The following is a 22,509-nucleotide window of genomic DNA, read 5'->3' as shown; positions in this document are numbered from 1 at the left end:
GACATCCGGAAAAGCGCTTCCCGGCCAGACTGCTTTTCTCTGTTCCCTCCTCCTTCTCCGCCTCTCAGGGCTAATAAGTGTGATTAGACCTCATTAGTCCCAGGCAGCTAGTCGTTTCCTCGCGTCTTTTCCTTATCTACTGTGTATCCGATTCGTCCGGCCCGTGGAAGGTTAGCTAGCCTGGCGGTGACAGGAAGATGGATCTGCTGGTCCATCCAAGAGGAAGATGAAAGTCGTGGAGTACGGGCAAGGTCTAAGGGCAGGGGGCTGAGCTACTATAGGTTGATGGGTGTATCAGAGGGTCAAAGCCAACTTGGAAAGGCTCAGAGTTTGGGGACATGAACCTAGAAGTCACAGTAGTGGATTGGAGGCCTGGCCAGTATAGACCGGCTTCATTTGGTGTGTAGGCCAGGCCAAGTGAGTTCACAGGGGTCCTCCCAGTGATGGATTTCATCAGAACCCAGTGGCCTCGGGATGACATTCAGCCTCCTTGATGTGGTTACAAGGCCTCTCGACTGGCGCCTGCCCTCCGCCTCCTCCCTCTCTACTCCGTGCTTCCTGCTCTGTATCTCCCCGCCCGGGCTGGCTTCCACCCCCACACACTCTCTTCCCCCTGCCTGCTGCATTCGTGCATGTCTCAGCTTCGGAACTCTTGCTTCAGGAAGGCCGCCTGACCCCACCCCGTCCGAGGCCAGGATGGGTGCTCCTGCCCTGTGCTCCCATAGCCCATGGGACCTTCCCAGTCACAGCACTTGGCACGCTGTGTGGTCCCGGTTTGGTTCATCAGCATGCTGTGCTAGGTGATTAAGGGCAGGCACCGTGGCTGCTGTGTTCACGCTGTATCCCAACTCTGTGCATAGTAGGTGCTCAATTAACACGTTTTGGGTGACTGAACAATTAAGGTGGTATTTGCTCAGGATCATAGAGTGACTCGGGTGCAGCTAGAGTGGAAGCAGCTCCTTCGCTCTTCCAGCCCTGTCCCTGACCTTGCCTTCTGCATAGACAAAGCCGGGAAGGCCTCCCGTTCCTCCTCTCCAGTGGCTGCCTCCTGAGCCAACTCAAGCCTGCAGGGGACACACGGCTGCTGAGCATCCATTGCCCTGTACTTAGAACAAGCCATTCAGACTGCTCCCCGCGGCTCAGCCCACATGTTGGGTAGCCTTCGCCCAAGTGCTGACGGCCTGTTTCAGCCCCTCAACCAAGCAGTAACTGAAGCTGTAGCTACGTCCCAACTTTCCCACTTCCTGAATTACTGAAGCTAACAAATCCCCTTTTTGCTTACATCGCTCTGAGTTGCATTTGCTGGCACTGGCAAAAGATGTTTTTTAAACAGCTTTAATGAGATATAATTCACATACCATATAATACAAACATTTAAAGTATATAATTCAATGTTTTTAACATAAAGTTATGAACTATCACCCCAATGTAGATTTACCTTTTCATTATCCCAGAAAGAAACCCCGTACCCCTTAGCAGTCACTCTCTATTCTCTCTTCCCCCCAGCGCCTGGCAACCACTAATCTACTTTCTGTCTTTATGTATTTGCCAATTCTGGACATTTCGTATAAATGGAATCACACAATAAGGGCCTTTTGTGACTGACTTCTTTCACTCAGCATGTTTTCAAGGTTCATCCCCGTTGCAGCATGAGTCAGTACTTCATTCCTTTTCACGGCCAAATAATAGTCCACCGAAGGGATAGAGCACATCTTGTTTATCCGTTCCTCAGTGCACGGACATTTGGGTTGTTTCTACCTTTTGACTGTTGTGAATAATATTGCTGTGAACATTCGTGTACACGCTTCTGTGTGGACACACGCTTTCATTTCTCCTGGGTGAACACCTAGGAGTGGAATTGCTGGGTCACATGGTGGCTTCAGGTTTCACCTTCTGAGGAGCCACCAGACTGTTTTCCAGAGCAGCTGTGCTGTTTCCCCAGGGACCAGTGATGCTGAGCATCTTTTCACATGCTGGTTGCCCATCGGTGTGTCTTCTGTGGAGAACCGTGCATTCAAGTCCTTTGCCCTTTTCTAAATTTGTCCTTTCATTATTGAGTTGTCGGAGTTATTCACGTGTTCTGGATCCAAACCCCCTATTGGGTACATGATTTGCAAATATTTTCTTCCATTCTGTGGGTCGTCTTTTCTCTCTCTTCGTGGTATCTATCACTGGCAGCACAATAGTTTTTGATTTTGATGAAGTCCAATGTATCTATTTTTTCATTTGTCACTCACGCTTTTGGTGTCATTGCTAAAGGATCTTAAACCAACACACCCACCTTCTTAGAAAGGACGGCTCCCCCCTCGTCGGTCTGCCCCTGCTCTACACCCTTACAGCGTGGGAGCCTTGCTTCCCAAGCTAGAGCCTCCTGCCCTGAGGCTGGGGGCGTGTTTGGACCAATGATGTCAGTGTCACCCTGGTCTGCCAGTGTGTTCTCGGGGAGCATCACAGGCGCTGGTATAGACAAGGTTCCGAGACATGCATGCCCGTCCCCCACCGGGGCCGGGGCTGATCGGACACACGAGGGCTTCCTGGAGGAAGGGCCGGTGGGAAGCAGAAGACACAGGAAGGGGACCCATCACAGAGCCTGAGCACCAGTCCCACCCCACCCCTTCGGGGGCTGAGACCTTGGAGCTCGCTTGAATCTGGTGACTCTCCCGGCCCATTGCAGCTTCCGTGAGCCCCACTTATCAGAGAACACGCCTGGCCTGAGCTCGCAGGAGCCAGGCTGCCCTTTGCCTGGTGAAGAGCAGAGCAGACTGGCTTCTTTCCAAGCTCCCCCCTCGCCACCTTTCCTGCCTCCAAAACATAGACCCTTCACCCAGAACACTCAACAGCTCACTCAACGTTCCTTCAGGAAACCTGAAGCCAGGGCTGGGGATGCGCAGAGAACAGAAGGGGCGTGCTCTTCACCCACGCGGCCACAGAGCCATCACACTGGAAGCTCCACGCGCTCTGCTGACAAACAGCGATTACGTTTGGGTGGCAAATAGTTATGTCAGCTAAGGAACCCCCTAACTGAATAAAGAACTGCGTAATAAAGAAGTTCCGGAAGCCTGGAGTGGACTCAGGTGTGTACTCAGTCCTCACTCTGCCCCTTGGGAGCTGGGTGGCCTTGAGCAAGTCACTCAGCCTTTCTGAGCCTATCAAATGGGAGGAAGAACCAGCCCCTGCTCCCCGCGCAGAAGGAGGTCACACACACACCACAGGTGTACGTGACTGTCAGCACTGACCTGGGGGACATGGTGACCATCCCTCTGTTTATGAAGAGCTGTGTGCCAGGACCCAGCCGAGGCATTACCTCCTAAATCTGCACCGCAGGCCCCGTGGGAGGCACCCCCACGGGTGGCAGAGGCAGCGCGCGTGCTCGGGGAAGAGGACAGGGGTTCTCGTAAATCCCACTGGCCGTCTCCCGCTTTGGACCTTTGCCCTGCAGTGGGGCTTTGGGAAAACGAAAGGACACAGCCCTCGTGAAAAGGGTGTGGGGCCCCTTGGACTGTACCTCTCTTCTTCGCAGAGCAGCTTTTAAAAGGTCTTGGTTCATATTATGACAGTTACTTACTGTATACCTTTTAGGAAATACAGAAAAACACACACGAGGCAGGAAACTCATCACCATCCCAGCGTGTAACCGAGGCTAGGCTGTCTGTGCCCCCACCACCCTCCTCCCAGAAGCTCGTGGTGGGGAAGGTGGTTGCTCCTGTCTGTGTGGACTTGTGCACCGCACGCACCTGTGAGAAGCTGGGAACCCTTTTAACGCGGAGCTCCCATAGCTGGGGTAACATGGGGTGGGGGTTCCTCTTCTGCCCCCAGTGCCTGACCCCCTTGGTCTCAAGCACCTGGCTCTAGAATGAGGACTGCCCCAGGCTGCCCATGGCGATGCCAGCCTACGTCCCCACAGCAGGTGTTTCACTGATCAACGGGAACCAGCTATGCTGGTGGCAGTCGCGGCAGCCACGGCGGCAAGAGCGGGATCCCAGGCTTCGTTGGCAGAACAGGATCTCCTCCCCCGGGAAGCCACATGAGCCGCTGGGGTTCTGGGACTTTTTACAGGGGCAGGAAGAAGGGAGAGAAGTATAGGCTTCAGGCCAGGGTGGCGGGGCGCTGTTCCCGTGTACATGTGGGTCCTCCTAGAGAGCTGGTGTCCGTGCCCCCACACCAGAAAGCAGGATGCCCAGTTATACGGATAGACCGCATCTACCAGGCCAGCCCTGTGCTGGAGGTGCAGCGTCCCACTCCCTTACCTATAATGCATGGACACGCTCACACGCGGAGGCAGCGGGGACTGCTGGCGGGTCAAGCAGTCTGCAGCTGACTGTCTGAACTTGACTCCTAATGACCTTGACCTGGCTGGATGATCTTGGGCTCCTTAACTTTCATGAGCCTCAGTACCTTCTTTGTCAGAGCAGCCACCTCCCAGGGTCACTGGGAAGATGAAATGGGACCACCGTGGCGTCTGGTGCAGGACATCACGGCAAGCACTGTGTTACTCTTTCGAACGTTTCCACGTGTATATCTCTGATTGCCTCCTTTGGACACATTCCGAAATGCAGAATGGCCAGGTCAAAGGGCATGCACGTTTTGCACACCTGCTGCTACCGCCTGATGGTCCCCTTGTCATAGCACCACTCAACCTTCCACACGCATCGGAATCACTTGGCTCCAGTTCTGGCTCTGCAGGGCTAGGTGGGGCCTGAGTCTCTGCCTGTCTCAGGCAGTGCTGATGCTGCTGGTCCAGGACTACCCTCTGAGTAGCGGGGGTCCCCAGGCGTGCACAGTCCTCTTGCAGGAAGCCTGGTGCTCGGTGGGCTGGGCAGACCACGGGCCCGGGCAGTGTGTTAACGGCCAGCCGCATGCGGCTCTGGGGGCTGGAGAGGGCCCGTTCTTGGAATGCTGCCTAGGACGTGCACGACTCCTGCCCTCCCCACAGAGCCTGACTCTCTGCCACCAGCCGCCAGCTCTGTTTATGCAGCCAATTCCTGCGAATATAACCCGCCCAGGGAGGATGAGAGAAGCCAGGCAGTGGCGGGCCAGCCCCGAGTATGGAGGAGCCTCTCCTGCAGCCTCCTGGGCCTGCGGGCTTCTGTCCCCACGGCGCAGTGAGCAGGCCCAGAGAGGATGGCGGGCTGAGGGAGACCCCGTCTGGATGGGAGCGTCCATGCAGCCACGCTCTCTCCACCGCCCATGCCTGCTCCGAGAACCTGGAGACCGGGTGTGTGCGCCGGTTTCCACTCCACCCCAAGAGGCAGCAAATGCTGGTAGGTTCTTCAGGCTGGGGGTGGAACAAACAAACAACTTTAATCCGGGTAAAAGTTGGGGGGAGGACACAGAACACTTGGGGTGTCTTGCTTTCCATATGAACCGCATCAAATTGCCAATTTGGGGCCATTTTTACATCTCATGTGGTTCAGTGTTAATCCTCATAGCAAACGTTTGGGGTCATTTTTGTAAGTACCCCATTCTCAGGACACACAGTGCTGACATATTTGTACACAATCACATATTTCACACACATTGCTACCAACAGTTACCATATTTCATGGAATCTAAGATGCCACCAAACACAATGTGCTCTGGGCTCCCTGTCCCCTGACAGCTGAGGAATCCCACTGACGATGCTCAGTGCCCGCATTTCTCTTTCCAGCATTTTAGGGCACTGTGTTTCACGGTATACTTCCTAGAGCTGCGTGCCCGGGAGGACCGATGAGCTGATGCGGGAGAAAGGGCCCCGCATGGCGTCTGTCTCCTGTCAGTGGGAACTGTCCTCCTTTTCCTTCTCTCCAACCAAGACACCAAGGGTCAGTCCCAGGGAAGGACGAGGGGGTGGGGTGGGGGTCAGAGGCCCGACCGAGGGCTCCAAGCCCAGGAGAACGCCAATCCTGGGCGGGGGCTGAGGGCTGTCCCTCCCAGGATGCAGACGGAGACACCTGTACACAGATGGATTACTGACTCATCTGGCCCCCACCTTCCAGAATCGGGCGGTGAGATTCAGAATCACGGGTGTCATTGTGCTTTGCCCACGCTGGAGAAACCAGGTGGATTCCCACCCAAAGTCAGGTTCTGATGTTGAGCGCGATGAGCCACACACGTACTAAGAGGGTAGGAATGCTGGACGAGGCTTTGGGGGAAAGCAGGGCAGCCTCCCAGGTTGGTCCAGAATGGCTTGAGGGAGCAAGGCAAGGACACTGGCTGGGCTCTTCTTGTGGTGGGGGTGGGGCCAGGGCGGGGGAACGGAGCTGTGTGGTCTGCCCCTCCAGCAGCACTGAAAGAGGGGACCCCTGGGCTTTCTATCAGCTTGCCCGGATGTGGGGACACGAGGGAGCAGGGGCGAGGCTTAAAAGCTGCCAGAAGTCCAACATCTAAGAGGGAGTCAGACTCTATTACACATTGACATGCCTGCTCCCCAGTTCCAGATTAAAACAGTGGCCATTGCATGTCTGACGTGACACTCAATGACATGCATGACATGCCTGCGTGTACATATGTGAGCATACCTAGCCCAGGGAGCGGGCTGACCCCTGTGAGTCTCCAGCATCTTAGCATCTGTGGGGGTGCATTGAGCCCACCTCTCCCCAGAGCGTCCTCACAGCAGTTCCCTTGTCAAAACACGCTCAAGATTTCCATTATGAATAGTTCAGCGTGTGCTAGACACCCATGCACCGCCACCCAGACTGAACAAATGTTAATCTTTGTCATATTTGCCTCGGAGTGTGTTTTAAGGAGATCAAAGTTAGAGAGGGCTGGAGCTCTACCCGCATCTTCCTGCTCACCTTCCCCAGAGGCGGCTTCTCATCAAAGTCACTGTGTGTCCTTTCCATGTCATGTGTCAACATGTATGTCCTAGAATTTACATAAAGATTATCACACTGTTTAAATCTTTCAGGAACTCCCTTTTTTCCGCTCAATATAAGGTTTTAGGTTTATCTATGTCGATTCATGAAGCTCCCATTCATTTAAAATGTACTATAGTACGTTATTCCACGGGGTAACTAAAGCCCAGCTTACTTAGCTATTCTGCGTCCTGACGAGCACATGGGTTGTTTCTGCTTTTTGCTGAGAGTCACTGTTTTTTAGGTGAAGAGTGCAAGACCACGCAGCCAGGAAGTGGCGAGGCCAGGGCGTGAGCACAGACCTTCAGCCTCCAGACCCCCGTTCCTTCCACCCCGTCAGCAGAACATCACAAGCTCAGGGCTTTGGTTAAACCACACATACCCCCGGGTGAAGTCACCCATCGCAGTGGTTTAAAAGATATGTCCATAAATTCTTGGATACCGCTCGAGAGATGGAGCTTGATTCTCCAGCCCTTGAGCGTGGGCTGGACTCAGTCGCTCATCTCGAACAAATAGAATACAGCAGGAGTGGTGCAACGCTGTGCCCAAGATTAGGTTACAGGAAGACTGTGGCTTCTGTCTTGTCTCTCTCTCTCTGGGATCGCTCACTCTGTGGGAAGCCAGCTGCCATGTTGGGAGCTGCCCGGAGGAGAGACACAGTAAGAAATGGACGCTTCCTGCAAGCAGCCCGTGAGGACCTGGGCTGGCCAGCAGCCACCAGACTTGGCTTGGAAGTCTTACGTGAACGACTGCCTTGACTGCACCCACATGAGATACCACAAGCCAGAACCACTCGGGCACTCCCAGATTCCTGACCCACAAGAACCAGGAGAAAACACGTTTGTTGTTTTAAGCCCCTGAGTTTGGGGGTATTTGTTAGGCAGCGATGGACGACTGATATACCCACTCAGCATCACTTGAGGCCAGGTGGTAGGACACAGGTGGACTTGGGCGTATAGCTACCTTCACCACCAACAGTCGTGAGGCATCTCTTCCTCATGGCATCCTGGCGCCGAGGGAGTGTGATGACCCAGGAGCCATCAGCACGGACCCCTGTTGCAGCGTGCTGAGCCATGGCCCCTCAGACAGGGCCGAACCCCCGGGCAGCGTGTCTGTGTGAGCACCGGAGATGAGCGCCTCCTCCTCCCAGTCCTCCTCGCTCCCTCGCCTCCAACTCCACCATCCTCTGCTGATTCCTTCACGGCCCTCACGGGTGCCCTCCAGGGATTGTAATACCACCAAATAAACTCGGACCCAGCTCCCGTCTAAAGGGAACTAGCTCCCAGTTGAGCCTTCTTCCTGAGGGTAAATTACTGACGCAGAATCCAGCAACTTCTGCCACAGGAAGTGTTTTGGCTCTTCCTCCACGTGAAGAGGTTTTGGAGTCAGACCGACCTGGGTTTGCAGGCCCCCTCCCACCGCCTCTCCTCCTCCCCGAGCCTCACTCTCCTCATCTGAGGTAGAGCCCATGATCACACCTGTCTTCGGGAGGTGGGGAGAATTCAGGCCGGTGACGTGAGCAGGCGCTTAACGGAGAGCCCTGAGCACACAGGGGCTGCGCGGTTGGGGTCCACCTCCCTAACACGATGCCAGGAGGAGCAGGCAGGGCGGCCTGCAACCTGGGGCTGAGCCAGGGTTCGCGGGGAGATCTTGGGGGGGACCGGCAGGGGACGGACTGAGAGCAGGGAAGTGCCCCTCTCGTGCTCTGCTCCCCGTCTCTCTGCCCACGCCTGGCTGCTGGCCGGCCTCCCCTTGGTTCCATATGAAGCCAGGCTGCCTCTTGGGGGGAATCTGCAACGCCCCCCAGCCCCAGCCCTGCTAACTCTGCTTTTTTTCTTTCTTTCTTTGTGGCGGTAAAATTCACATAACCTAAAATCAACCATTTTAAAGTGAACAATCGAGTGGCGTTTAGTACACTCACAGACTTGTTGCAACCATCCCCTCTATGTAGTTCTAGAACATTCTCATTGCCCCAAAAGAAACCCTGAACCCATTGGCAGTCACTCCCTAATCTCCCTCCCCTCAACTCCTGGCAACCACTAATGTGCCTTCTGTCTCTAAGGATTGGCCCGGCCGGGACGTTTCATGTAAGAGGGATCACACGATGTGTGGTCCTTTGTCACTGGCTTCTTTCACCAAGCGAAATGTTTTTCAGGTCCCTGCACGTTGTAGCGTGTGTCAGCACTTCATTCTTTTTTTATTGCTGTATTATTGACATATAACATTGCATTAATTTCAGGTGTACGACACAATGATTGATATTTGTACATATTGTAAAACGATCACCAATTAGTGATCTAGTTAACGTTTGTCACTAAACGTGGTCACTAACATGTTTTTTTAATTAGATCTGCTCTCTTAGCAACTTTCAAATATATAACACAGTGTTACCAGCTGTCGTCACCATGCTGGACATTACATTCCATGACTTATTTACTTTATAACTGCAAGTTGGTACCTTTTGACTCCCCTCACCCATTTCACCCACCCCTTGTCCCCCACCTCTGGCAACACCAATCTGTTCTCTGTATCCACGAGCTTCTTTTAATGTTTCTTTCTTAGACTCTGCACATGAGTGAAATCATGCAGTGTTTGTCTTTCTCTGTCTGACTTGTTTCGCTTAGCGTAGTACCCTCAAGGTCCATCCATGTTGTCACAAATGGCAGGATTTCATTCTTTTTTATGGCTAATTGTATTCCATTGTGTACATATACCACATCTTCTTTATCCATTCCTCCACTGATGGACACAAGTTGTTTCCGTGTCTTGGCTACTGTGAATAGTGCTGCAATGAACGGGGTGGGGGGGGGGGTGCAGATATCTTTTCAAGTTAGTGCTTTTGTTTTCTTCAGATAAACACCCAGAAGTGGAATAGCTGGATCATGGGGTAGTGCTATTTTTATCTATTTATTTATTTACTTTTGCGAGGAAGATTGGTCCTGAACTAACATCCACTACCAACCCCCCTCGTTTTTCCTGTGGAACACCAGCCCTGAGCTAACGTCTGTGGCAGTCTTCCTCTGTTTTGCGTGTGGGACACAATCGAAGCTTGGCTGGATGAGGGGTGTGTGGGTCTGCGCCCGGGATCCGAACCTGTGAACTCCGGGCCGTACAATCAGAGCACGCGAACTCAACCACTCTGCCACTGAGCCAGCCCCGTGGTAGTTCTATTTTTAATTTTTTGAGGGACTTCCATACTGTTTCCCGTAGTGGCTGCACCAACTTACCTTCCCACCAACAGTGCACAAGGGTTCCCTTCTCTGCGCATCCTCCCCAACGCTTGTCACCTCTTGTCTTTCTGATCACAGCCATTCTGACAGGTGGGAGGTGATAGCTCATTGTGGTTTCGATTCGCATTTCCCTGATGATTTGTGATGTTGAGCATCTTTTCATGTGCCTGTTGGTCATCTATGTGTCTTCTTTGGAAAAATTCTTATTCGGATTCTCTGCCTATTTTTGAATTAGATTGTTTGGGTTTCTTCTGCTACTCACTTGTATGAGTTCTTTATATGTTTTGGATATTAACCTCTTATGAGATATGTGATTTCACAAATATTTTCTCCCATTGGGCAGGTTGCCATCATACCTTTTTACAGCTGAATAATATTCCACTGTGTGGAAAAAAACTACGTGCGTGTTTGTGTGTGTTTGCACACTTATGGGCCCAACATCATCCTAAGAGCTTTACATTTATTAACGCATTTAATCCTCGCAACAACCCTGTAAGGTAGGTCCTACCATTATCCCCATTTTGCAGATGAGAGAACTGACGCTCAGAGAGGCGAAGTGGTTTTCCTAAAGCCACACAGCTGGTACATGGTGGGGCCAGGAAGCACAGCCAGACAGCCTGACTCCAGAGCCGACACCTGAACCTCTAAGGCATGTATTTGAAGATGTAACCAAACGCATTTTCCCCTCTAAGCCACACAGCAGAGTGAGGCTCTCACCATGGTCTTTCCTTTTCTTTGGCTCCTTCGCAGCCCAGGAGAGCAACAAAGTCCCAGAGTGCATCTGGTCTGTGTGCTCATTTCACAGGTGGGAGGAAGGCATCCAGGCAGAGTAATGACTCCCCCAAGTACACACGGCCTTAGGTGACAAATGTGAGTCTAGACCTGAGGGGCCCAGAGGGCAGGTGGGACCCACATGTCCTCCAGACGCAGATCCATCTCCAGCCCAGTCTGCACAAGCTGTGTCCTTTCTCCAGTGGCCTCCGGGACCAGCCGGGTGGCTCTGAAGTGAACCATGTCCACTCCCCAAGGCACCTCCCGCCTGACCACTCATCCCTCTGGGGGTGGCTTCCTTTTCTCCCTTCCTGCGGCCTTAGTGGGAAAGAAAAAGGCTGGCAGAGCCCAAAAGGCAGGCACAGGGTCCCCGGCCATATATTTAGCTGGAGCAGAGGAGCTCGGCGGCCTCCTACCCAGCACCAGCCCTCATCCGGCTGCTCTGTGGGATCACGGGACCAGAGGAGGACGTCGCCTGCGGTGACAGCTGCCCACACTCCTCCCACTTGGCCGACAGACAGGCTGGCTTTGGCCAGAAATTATATGTTTTGAAGCTGTTCCTGAACCAGAAGCCCCGGGACAGCGCCGTTTTGGTGGCTGTTGTTTGAAATCAATTTGCTTTTCTTCCCCTTTGATTTTTAAAAGTGTGTCTCATTATGTCATATATCTTCATTGTAGAAAAGTGAGAAAATGTAACAGCATAAAGAAGAGCTTAAAACACCCCAATTCCACTACACAGAGAGGAAGTGAACCAACTTGATCCACGCACAAGGATGACAGTCATGAGCAAGAAGGCAGGTCCTCCAAGGCGCTGTGGTTGTCATTCAGAGCCCACACAGGAGGAAGGAACCCCAGCTTTAGAAGCTGGACAGGGAGGCTGCCTCCCTGGGAGGAGGGGGGGCTTGGGGGGGAGGCAACAGCCAGTGTTTGCACTCTCGAAAATGCATCGAGCTTTACAGTTATGGTTTGTGCACTTCATTTGTCCAATAAAATCTGTCCTAATAAAGACCTGCCCCTTCTATTCCCAGGAGATCACCTCAATTAACATTTGGGGTGTTTCCTTATAGATATTCTCCCGTAAGTATATGCATACGTTTTTTTCATGGAAGGATAAAATCCTTTTCTACCTCCCGTGTTTTCACTGGGAGGCGATGAAAGCCGAAGTCAGACTGCAGGGCAGGGCGAGGTCCCACCTGAGCCCTCTCAGCGAGTGGCCCACCCCCTGGGTTGCTGCAATGAGGGCAATCATGGGCAGCCATGAGCTCTAACCTCTTCGTCTTCAGCCTGCTCTTTTCACTTCGTCTAAAAAAACGTCTTTCCAAACCAAGAAACCACACTTGTGCCCAGGTATAAGGGAGCCCCAACTACAGAGAAACACCCAATCGAACCCTCCAAAAGGTTCTTGGTCCAGCTTAAATATATAAACGTTTAGATGTCAATAAAATAGTCACAGGAGTGCTTATAAAATTTAATCATTAATTAAATTAGAAATGCATTTTTAGAATCAAAATGAGATCAAATAGAATATGTGGTGGGGGCTGGCAAGTTGTCCCTCAAACCCTTTTCCTCTTAGTCCTGGGCACACAGGCTGACTCCATTTCCCAACCAACCTGGCAGGCAGCACTGTCAGGCAACACAGTTTGTCCGGTGGAATGCGGGCAGTAATATCATGCATCGCTTCCAGGCCCGGCCTCAGAAACCTCCCAGGCCCGACCTTCCCAAGCTTGGGGCCCCTCTGCTGGCTGGATGCTGGATCCAGCCCAGGAAGCTGAGGCCCTAGGGGATGGTGGATCCACCATATAGAAGCGTCCTGGACCCCTGCAGAGCACCCGCCAAGCACCCAAATAGAATTGATGCAAGAAAGAACCAACCTGCAGTGTTATCTCACATGAATGTCTCGATTGTTTGGTGCCGTGGTTGACCCGTCCTGATTCACTACATTAATGAGGAGTCATGCTTTTCCCACTTCCTATTTCATGAGTCAATTTCATTCAAACTCATCGCATGGACTGTCAGCATCGGTGTCTGTAGCTTCAAGAACCACTTCTTGAGTCTTCAGACTCAGCTTTTCAAAGCAATTCATCTTGCTCTCCCTTGTGAGTTCTTTGAGACTGTAATCCATCCAGGATACTGTCAACAACTGCCTCACGGAGACACACGTCTCCATTTACAGAATGTCAACACAGTTCTGTCGGGAGCCAAACCCCACCCTGACCCGTCTTATAGGGTTAGGTCTTTGATCTTCATAGTCTAAGCACTTACAGGATTTCTTCTTAAAGAGATCTTTAAGGCTTATTCACAGTGACACTCACACTTGGGAGGTCCTCCTTGAAGGAAGATTTGCTAACCCTATGTTAATTTTTTCCAGCCTTTTTTATCGCTTCCCTCGAGTCACGCCATAAGGACCCATATCTCCCCTCATTTGAGGTTGTTTCAGAACAAGGACTCTTTCCCAAATTTCGTTGTTCAAAATAAAATAATTGAAAGACCGACCTGTAAAGACACAATTATTAACTGACTTTATTTTCAAACTGATAGATTTTGTTTTTATTAGTATTTCCTTTTTATTTTGGAGATTTTTTTCAAACACGTACAAAAGTAGAGCGAAGTGTGTCACGGACACGCCTGTGCCCACCGCCGTCGCCTCGACACTCTGACACCGTCTGCTCCCAGGAGAGGGCTCTGCGGGGAATCCTTCTCAGAACAAGTCCGAGAAGAAGCCATTCACTGATTCAGGCCCAGGGGAAAAGGTTCCTTTCTTCTTTCTTTCTTGGTCCCGTCAAACGTGTAGCTCAGTTTGGCCAGCTTTTCCCGGAGAGGGCCAGGTCATAAATATTTTCGGTTTTGCACGTATGTAGTCTCTGTGCCCACCACTGGGCTCTGTGGCTGTAGAGCCAAAGCAGCCAGAATTAATATGTAAATGAGTGGGCGTGGCTGTGCTCCAATAAAACTTTATTTACAAAGACAGGCAGGGGCTGGATTTGGCCCTAGGGCCACAGTTTTCCCACCACAGTATAGCTCATCTAAACTCAGGGAAACAGAAGCATCCACCTTGATCCAGCTGCCTCACCCGTGGGTGAAAAAGACCCCATGGCCAAGAGCTTGACCACTAGCACCTGCATGAGTTTGATTCCTGCCCCGGAGGTTAACTGGTTTCTGGGCTGGTTACTGACTCCTGCAAGCCTGGGTGGTACAAGGGACACTGTAGCTGCCATGTGAATACACAAGGGCCGTTATCATTAAAGCCGGGGCGTGATGACGGGGAGCTCCACCAGCAGCAAAGGAGAGAGGGACAGTTTCTTCTTCAGGCCAGGGAGCCGGGAGCGCTGCTGAGCATGGAGGCTGCGGCTGAGGGAGGCTGAGGTAATTAATGCATCAGGGCCCGAGGGGCAGGAGGGAATTGAAGTGAGCTCAAGTCAGAGGAAGCAGACAGAGGCAGGGAGTGCTGCTCCATCCTTCTCCGTGGTGTGTGGCACCGTGAAAATTGATCGAACGGCTCTTTTTTCTAAGGCTTATCTCGCCCTCTGGACGACGCTGTCAGTGCTGGCAGGGACAAGGTTAACTTTATCACGCTGTGTGCCCAGTGCCTCGCACACGCCTGGCACACAGGAGGTGCTCCGTGGAGGGACAGGTGGGAGACGTGGAGAAAAAGGAAAGGCTTCCTCTCAGGACCCAGAGAAAAGAATGTCACCTCATCAGAGCGGGGTGGGCTGGGGGGATGGGACCAGGGAGGGGAACAGCATTGCACACAAGGATAACAACAAAACGCATTGTGCAAACCATGTTTGGGTCCTAATTTCAAGAAATTACATAAAGGCAACATTGGAGAATTGGAGAAGTTTGAACATGACTTGAGAATTGATGATACTAAGGAAATATTGATAATTGTGTTATGTATCATAATGGCATGACGTGCACTTTTTAAAAAGTCTTTATCAGTCAGAGAGCATACTAAAATACATGTGAATTGATGCAACATCTGGAATTTCCTTGAAATTTTTTTGGCAAAAAAAAAAAAAGAGTGGCAGGTAGTTGAAACAAGACTGGCAAAATGTTGATGTTGAAACCAGGCAATGGCTACATGGGGATTCTTATGCTATTCTCTCTACTTTTATGAACGTTTGAAATGGTCTACAATAAAAGGTTAAAAATAATTTTTTCTTTCTTTTTTTTTTTTGTGAGGAAGATTGTCCCTGAGCTAGCATCTGTGCCAATCTTCCTCTATTTTGTATGTGGGATGCCGCCACAGCATGGCTTGATGAGTGGTGTGTAGGTCTTCACCCAAGACCTGAACCCACAAACTCCAGGTTGCTGAAGTAGAATGTGCAGACTTAACCACTACACCACTGGGCTGGCCCCCCTAAAAAAGTAATTTTTCGTAAAAACACATTGGACAAGAAGTTTAGAGATCTGCCATATGACATAATGACTATACAACGCTGTATTGTGCACTTTAAAAATTTGTTAAGAAGGTAGATTTCAAGGTTAAGTATTCTTACCACCAAAAAAACAAAAAACAACCACAAAGGGGCGTGGAGAAACCTTTGGAGGCGACGGCTGTGTTTATCACTTGATGGTGGTGATGGTTTCACGGGGGTACACACATGTCCAAACTCATCAATTGTATACATTAAATATGTGCAGATTTCTGTATGTCAATTGTACCTCAACAAAGTTGCTTTTTAAAAAAAGAGCAAGTGGCAGCGCCAGGGGAAAAAAGCATCAGAAAAGGCTTGAGGGTGAATCCTCTTAGCTGACGGCACCCAATCCAGTGGGCCAACACCCTCTTCATAGCAAGTAATTTTCCACCTCATCACCATCCCGAAATGAAATGCTTAGAGCCCCACACAACTTCCTCGACTCCATATAATGCCTCAACTGTAACAGGCAGCAGATCTAAAAGTAACAAACGTAAAATAACATGATTTTCAATACGTTGACGCTCAGCCGTGCCTCCCCGGGAAGAGAGAACAGACCTGTCAGCTGCTTACGGGGATGTACAGGTCTTCATGAGTAGGACAGCAACAGAGGGCGCCTGACCCAGGTGTGGAGAGTGGGTCCCAACAACCAGTCACGTGGCTTTCCACAATGGTGAAAATTTCTTGGCAAAGTTCTGAACACAACCAAACGTAGCATTTTGCAAAATTGTGGTATGGCTGGTAACGGTGCAGAGAAAACTCGTGCAGAACCATACTTCCTGTCTGGGTGTGACATGGAGTTTGGTTCTAGACTCACATGCTTATAAACGTGTTTTTCACCTGTGTGAATGTCCCGCAGGATGTCCTAAAACCAGGTGGGATGTAGCACACTGCTCAGGTGGCGTGTCTGGGATCCCCGCCTGGCACCCTTCAAGTGCAGGTGGCACCCCTGATCACTGTGACAAACAGCCTCCCAGAAACTTCCAGCTCAGCCCCTAGGGGAGGCAGTGCCTACTGTGTTGGGCAGTCCCTAAGGGCTTAGGGGTGCTGACTGGCGTGCATCCCACCAAACGGCCCACATCTGCACCTTTCTGCAGCGATGGTGGCAGCCCTTTAAAGGAATCGGATAGAGACCACAGCAGTAACCCAGGTGAGGGTCTCCCAGGCGGCAGGTGCCCCACGGAGCTGCAGAGAACCTAGTGGACGTGGCTTCTCAGGGGCCTCTCCCTGGGAGGGGAGGCGGGTGGGAACCAGGAGAGAGGCAGGTTACAGACCAGGAGAGCGAAGCCATGCCGAGGACAGACTCTGTAACCAGGAGGAAGGCGAGCTCGGGAATCAGCACAGTGGGACCCGGGATGGCCCTCCCTAGGCACTGGGTGGTGGTTGTTGCTATTACCATAGGAGGTGGGGGGGTCAGAGGTCAGAGGCCTCTGCAGCGAGCACTCAAGGATCTCGTGGGTCAGGTAGGAAAGCTCTGGAGAGGGAGACTTCCGAGTGTGAATCATATAAATCCTGAACTGAGCACTAGGAAGGCACGTGTCGCTCCTGGCCCAGCGTGGCCCTCTTGAGCCCTCCCCGTGGGTCTCGGCCCCCAGCAAGGACCTGGATCCAGGCTTCCCAGGTCCCCCCCAGCCCCTGCCCCCTCTGTCTTCCCTCTGTGGGGGCTGCCCTGCCCACCACGGCCACTAGTTTTCCATAAGCCTATCCCCGGGGGTGAAGAGGCCTCTCACCAAGTGGCTAGTTGTCCTTTTGAGGCCACAAAGCAGTTTGTGGCTCCAATACTGATGACCTGGTCCAGGCTGGGACCATCACCCAGAACAGCGATGAAGCGGGCAGCTTTGGCTGCAGACACAACTGGCGTTCAGATGTCAGGAAGCCCGACCCACCACCTGCCTCTGTTTCCCCAGTGGCAGTCCCTGTGTCACTCGGACGACTCACTCCCAAGAACCTGCGTCGCACACTCGGTGCACAGGAGCCCCTGCTCCGCCCCCCCCACCCCCATGGCCTCCCTGTGACCAGATGCCTCTGCTTCTCCGCCATGAGGCCGCGAGGGGTTTCTTTGATGGTGTTGGCTGTGAAATCGCCCTGAGCCTGTCCCGGTTGATGCTGAAAAGTGAATTACTGTCCTGTTGTCAGCAAAGGGGCCTTCGCGGAAGGAGGGAAGGCCACCCGGGAGTCAGGGAGGCTGTGGGTCCTTCCAGTGTCCACTCCACCCCCTGACTTCATATCCTTCACCCTCCCAACGTGCAGAGAGGTGAGCTGCAGCCCCCATTTCACAGCGAGTCCCGGGAACTTGCCCGAGGTGGGCGCTGCGACCAGGACGGTGGCTGCATCAGCGCAGGAGGCCCGTGTGGGGACAAATGATTTGCAGAAGAAGAGGGGGGAATAAACTGGGTGCCAGCAAGGGCTCCTGCCATTGGGATCTCCAGACACTACTGTGCCAACATCCTTGGGGCCTCACCTGGGGGTCACCTCCGGCTCTCGGAGCACCATGGGAACACGGGCCCTGCTCTGGGTCTCACCCTACACAGCAGGAAGAACAAGCCGTGACCGTTCTTCCAGATCCTTCTCTGGCCACCTCCAGCCTTGCAGGTGGAAGGGAACAGTGTTGGAGTGCATTTTCCCCCCGGGGTTGTTATGTCACTGTGGTGAGCTGAAAAATGGCCCTGAAGATGTCCAGGTGCCAACCCCTGGACTCTGGGTGTGTGACCTCACATGGCAAAGGGTTTGCGGATGCGATTAAGGACCTTGAGACAGGAGATGATCCTGGATCAGCCGAGTGGTCCTTATGAAAGGGAGGCAGAGCGAGATCTGACCACAGGAGAAGAAGCAGGTGATGTGACACGGGAGGCTGGAGAGAAAAGGCGAGGCGGGGCCACGAGCCAAGGACTGCAGAGTCTCTAGAAGTGGGAAAAGATGAGGAAACAGATTCTCCCCTGGAGGGTCCTGAAGGAGCCAGCCCTGCAACACCTCGATTTCAGCCCCGTGAGACCGCGTCTGACTTCTGACCCCCAGAGCTGTCAGAATAAATCTGTGTGGTTCTGAGTCACTGAGTCTGTGGTCATTTGTTACGGTAGCCTCAGGGACCTCAAACAACCACACCACCATTAGCAGGTACAAGGAGCTGGAGTGGGTTGGGTTGCAAACAATGCTTCTTCTCAAGTCCATACATAAGAGCTATGCGGGTTAGCGCCCTGGTGCTGTTGGGATGTGTGGGCTCCAATGGTGGGTGGCATTGTTGTCCTCACCGTCATATTGTCACAGCATTGCCAGCCCTGAAACCTGACCCCCTCAGCCCCACGCCCTCTGTGAAGTTAGTGGGCGCACAGCGGGGATGGGGTGACGCGGCTTTTTAAATCGAGCTCTTGCGAAGTGCCCCGCATCCTTGCACCGGTCTGTGAGATGGGGACCATCATGACCACTGTGCAGATGGACTCACCGAGTCCCCACGGTTCCTTCTCCTGCTCCTAGGGTGAGCCTGGCCATTTGTGCAGCCTGGCCCAGAGGTGGCCTGCTCCGTGGCATCTTTCCCACATTCCTCCGGGTGGAATGGACCCCTCCCCAGGTTTCCCCACAGGTGTTCCCATAACCACCACCCCAGCTTGGTCAGGTAGGGATCAGCTCTTGACTGGCCCTGGGGGACAGGGCAGTGTGGAGCAAAGAGGGGCCCTGGGCAGTCAGTCCCGTGTCCATGTCCCTGCCCCTCTGCCCCCAGCATTTCCACCTCCTCAAGAGGAGATGACGACACCCACCTCTCGGGGGCGCTATGGAGGCCGAACAAGACCATGCAGGCTGCGGGCCTCGCCCGACACGGCCACAGAGGTGGGCATCTAATAAGCTAGCCTCTGTGGCCACTTTCTGACCATAAGACTTCTATATGTTTCAGAGGGAATAAGTGAATGAATGAATTTATTCATCCAACAGATACTTATTAAATGCCCACCGTGTGCAGGTCACTAAGCTAAAAGTTGAGCAAATGAAAGAAAGGAAAGACAACCTCAGCCTCGGGCGGATCCCTGTGCTGTCTGGGGTTTCTCTCGTAGCTTCCCTTCCCCTCCTCACCACTGGGAGGCCCAAGGGCTCCGCGGATGCCAGGCGGTCCTCAGCGGACAGGCACCCCGGCCAGGGTGGCCGGTCTCCAGGAACTAGGCGTTCCTCGACTCGGGAATATAAACGCATTCCTCGGCCTCCAGGAGAGCCACAAGGCCCCACTCGCAGACTCAGAACGTTGTTGCCCAAAGGCCCTGTGCAGCCAGTCCCAGCTTCCTGAGAGCGGTGGGGGAGCCCTGAGCATCGTTGGTCAGCCCCTCCTCCTGTTGACTGACGGGCGAACTGAGACCCAAGACAGGCAGGGACTTGCCCAAGGTCACTCAGGAGCTAGGGGCAGAATCCAAGTCCCTGGTCCTCAGACAAGTGAGGTTTCCACGGGATTCCTGGGTCTTGTTAGAACAAGAAACACAGAGATCCAGCAAGAGGGAGGGTGGGCAGCTCTGGAAACTGCATTTTGGGTTTTCCTCTCTGGGCACAGGACGGTGCCAATTGACTTGTCCACGTGGACTGCCCTGAGAGTCCAGCACCTTTACACCAAAGTTCTGGTGTCCCCGCTGGCCAGTGCCTGCTTGGACCCCTGTGCACCTTTGTTTAAGTGGCGTCTGCCCCTCAGGAGCCTCTGTTCTCTTCACAGAGGAGCCAGAGTCCCTTCTTCTGTTCTGGGGAATTTCTCTTCTTTAAATGGAACTTGCTGGCATCGTGAGCAGCTGAGAACCTTCCCCATCAGGCAGATGCTGGGTTTTGGCAAAACATGATCATGGAGCTGCCCGTCAGGGCTGGACATGATTTCTGGCCAGGGCTCTGTGAAATTCTCTAGAAATAATGACATTTAATCGAGCCTGGCCCCTCATGGTGTGTGGGGAGTTTGCACCGCTCATCCTTCCTAAGACACTCCTGCCACCAGAGAAGCATGACAGCTCGGGGTGAAGGGCCGAGGCCACGACAGCAAATCCTACTGGTGACTCTGGGCCAGATGCTGCCTTAAGACACTGTCGTGGCCAGCGTGTGCAGGGCTGACCACCAAAGCCGTCCTGGACACCCCCGGGTGCTGGCAGCACTCCTCCCCACCAGCTTCCTCCCCAGGGAGAAGATGCTGAGTTCTCTGAGGCTTGCCTGTGGTCAGCCCCGTTTGCTGGACTGGCATGTTTTGTTGGGCACAGAGATGGCTGCTGGTGGGAATGCAAAATGGTGCGGCTGCTGGGGGAACAGGCTGGCAGTTCCTCAGACAGTTAATCATAGAGCTGCCGTGTGACGCAGCAATTCCTCTCAGAGCTGGACACCCAAGAGAAATGGGAACGTACGTCCTTGCAAAAATGTGTACAAGAGTGTACATAGCAGCTTATTCACAAGAGCCAAAAGGTGGAAACAACCCAAGTGACCATCAGTTGATGAATGGACTAATAAAATGTGTTTCATCCATACCGTGGAGTATTACTCAGCCACAAACAGGAACGAAGTCCTGACGCGCTACAACTTGCGAGAACCTTGAAACCATCATGCCAAGTGAAAGAAGCCAGTTACCAAGGACCAAATATTATATGATTCTATTTCTATGAAATGTCCAAACGCACAGAGACAGAAAGTAAATTAGTGGTTGCCTAGGGCTGGACCGAATGGGGGAGGTGTTGGGGTGACACCTATGGGGTGCAGGGTTTCTTTTTAAGGTGATGAAAATGTCCTGAAATTGGCTGTGGTGATGGTTACACAGCTCAGTGGATACAGCAACCCTTATTCACTGTATGCTTTAAATGGATGCATTGTTTAGTCTGTGAATTATATCTCAATAAAGCTATTAAAAAAGCAAAATTTAAGGGAAGGCAAGGATGTGGTACTAGAACTTTCAGATACTTTAATTGAAGAACTTTGTGGAACAGGCAATATTTACTAAAGCTGAACACATGTATCCAAAGACCTCAGTTCCGCTCCCAGGCAGACCGAGCAGAATGGGTGCATCTGTCACCAGGGGACTTGCACACATCTCAGAAACGTTGAAGGTCACGTCAGCGGTCACTCTCAGGGGTGGACAGTGTCTGAGGGGTACAAAACAGGGGGCTTCTGGGGACTGCCGATGTTCAGTTTCTGGATCTGGGTGCTGTTACCTGAGTGTGCTCACCCTGAGAATTCAACTGACCACTTAGGATCTGCATGCTTTTTGCGTGTATGCCATATTTCAATAACAGACTACTAACAAAACTATGTCTAAGGGGCCAGCCCAGCATGTTCTGCCTCGGCGGCCCAGGGGTCACAGGTTCGGGTCCCGGGTGTGGACCTACACACCACTCATCAAGCCATTCTGTGGTGGCATCCCACAAAAAATAGAGGAAGACAGGCATAGGTGTTAGATCAGGGACAATCTGCCTCACCAAAAAAATAATAATAATTTATATATATATATATTTAAAAAGTTAATGACAGAAACAACCCAAATGCCCATCAACAGATGAATGGATAAACAAATTGTAGTATGCCCATAAATGGAATATAATTTGGCCATTAAAAGGAATTAAATACAGGTATGAACTGCAGAATGGATGGACCTTGCAAATATGATGCTGAGTGAAGGGAGACAAATACAGAGGCCACATATTGTCTGATTCCATTGATGTGAACTGTCCAGAACAGGCAAAGCCACAGAGACAGACAGCAGATTCACGGCTGCCAAGGGCTGAGGGGAGGGGAAATGGGGAGCGACCACCAGTGGGTAAAGGGTTTCTTTTCGGGGTGATTAAAAGTTCTGGAATTAGGTGGTGGTGATGGTTGTAACAATTCAGCAAATGCACTGAATGCCACTGAATTGTACACTTTAAAATAGTTCACTGGTGACTTTGATGTTTAAAAAAGTTCATGGAAGGATTGAGGGGCTACCCCAACATGAAAAGAGCTGGGATCTCCCATGCCCACGCCCCTCTAACTCACACCTCAGAGGCTATGTGTACTTGGGGGACTTACCTTGTGCCGAGATCTGGAGGAGCCTCTTCCTACAGTATCTCACTTCCTTTTCTAAACCATCCTCGGGAGCAAGTTCTTTCCTCACCCCCATTCTGCAGATGAGGAATTAGACGCCCCGAGAGGCCGAGCTTCCTCTGCAGCTAGAACGTGGCAGCGCGAGGCCCGAGGGCTTCTGTCAAAGCCCATATTTGTTGGCAGGGGGGCAGCTGCCTCTCCTGCTCTGAGCAGGTGCCCCCTTCCTGTGATCCATGGGAAGGT

Source organism: Equus caballus, chromosome 3 (assembly GCF_041296265.1).
Source record: "Equus caballus isolate H_3958 breed thoroughbred chromosome 3, TB-T2T, whole genome shotgun sequence".
NCBI lineage: Eukaryota > Metazoa > Chordata > Mammalia > Perissodactyla > Equidae > Equus > Equus caballus.
The sequence above is the reverse complement of the archived record's forward strand: the minus strand, read 5'-3'. Positions refer to the sequence as shown.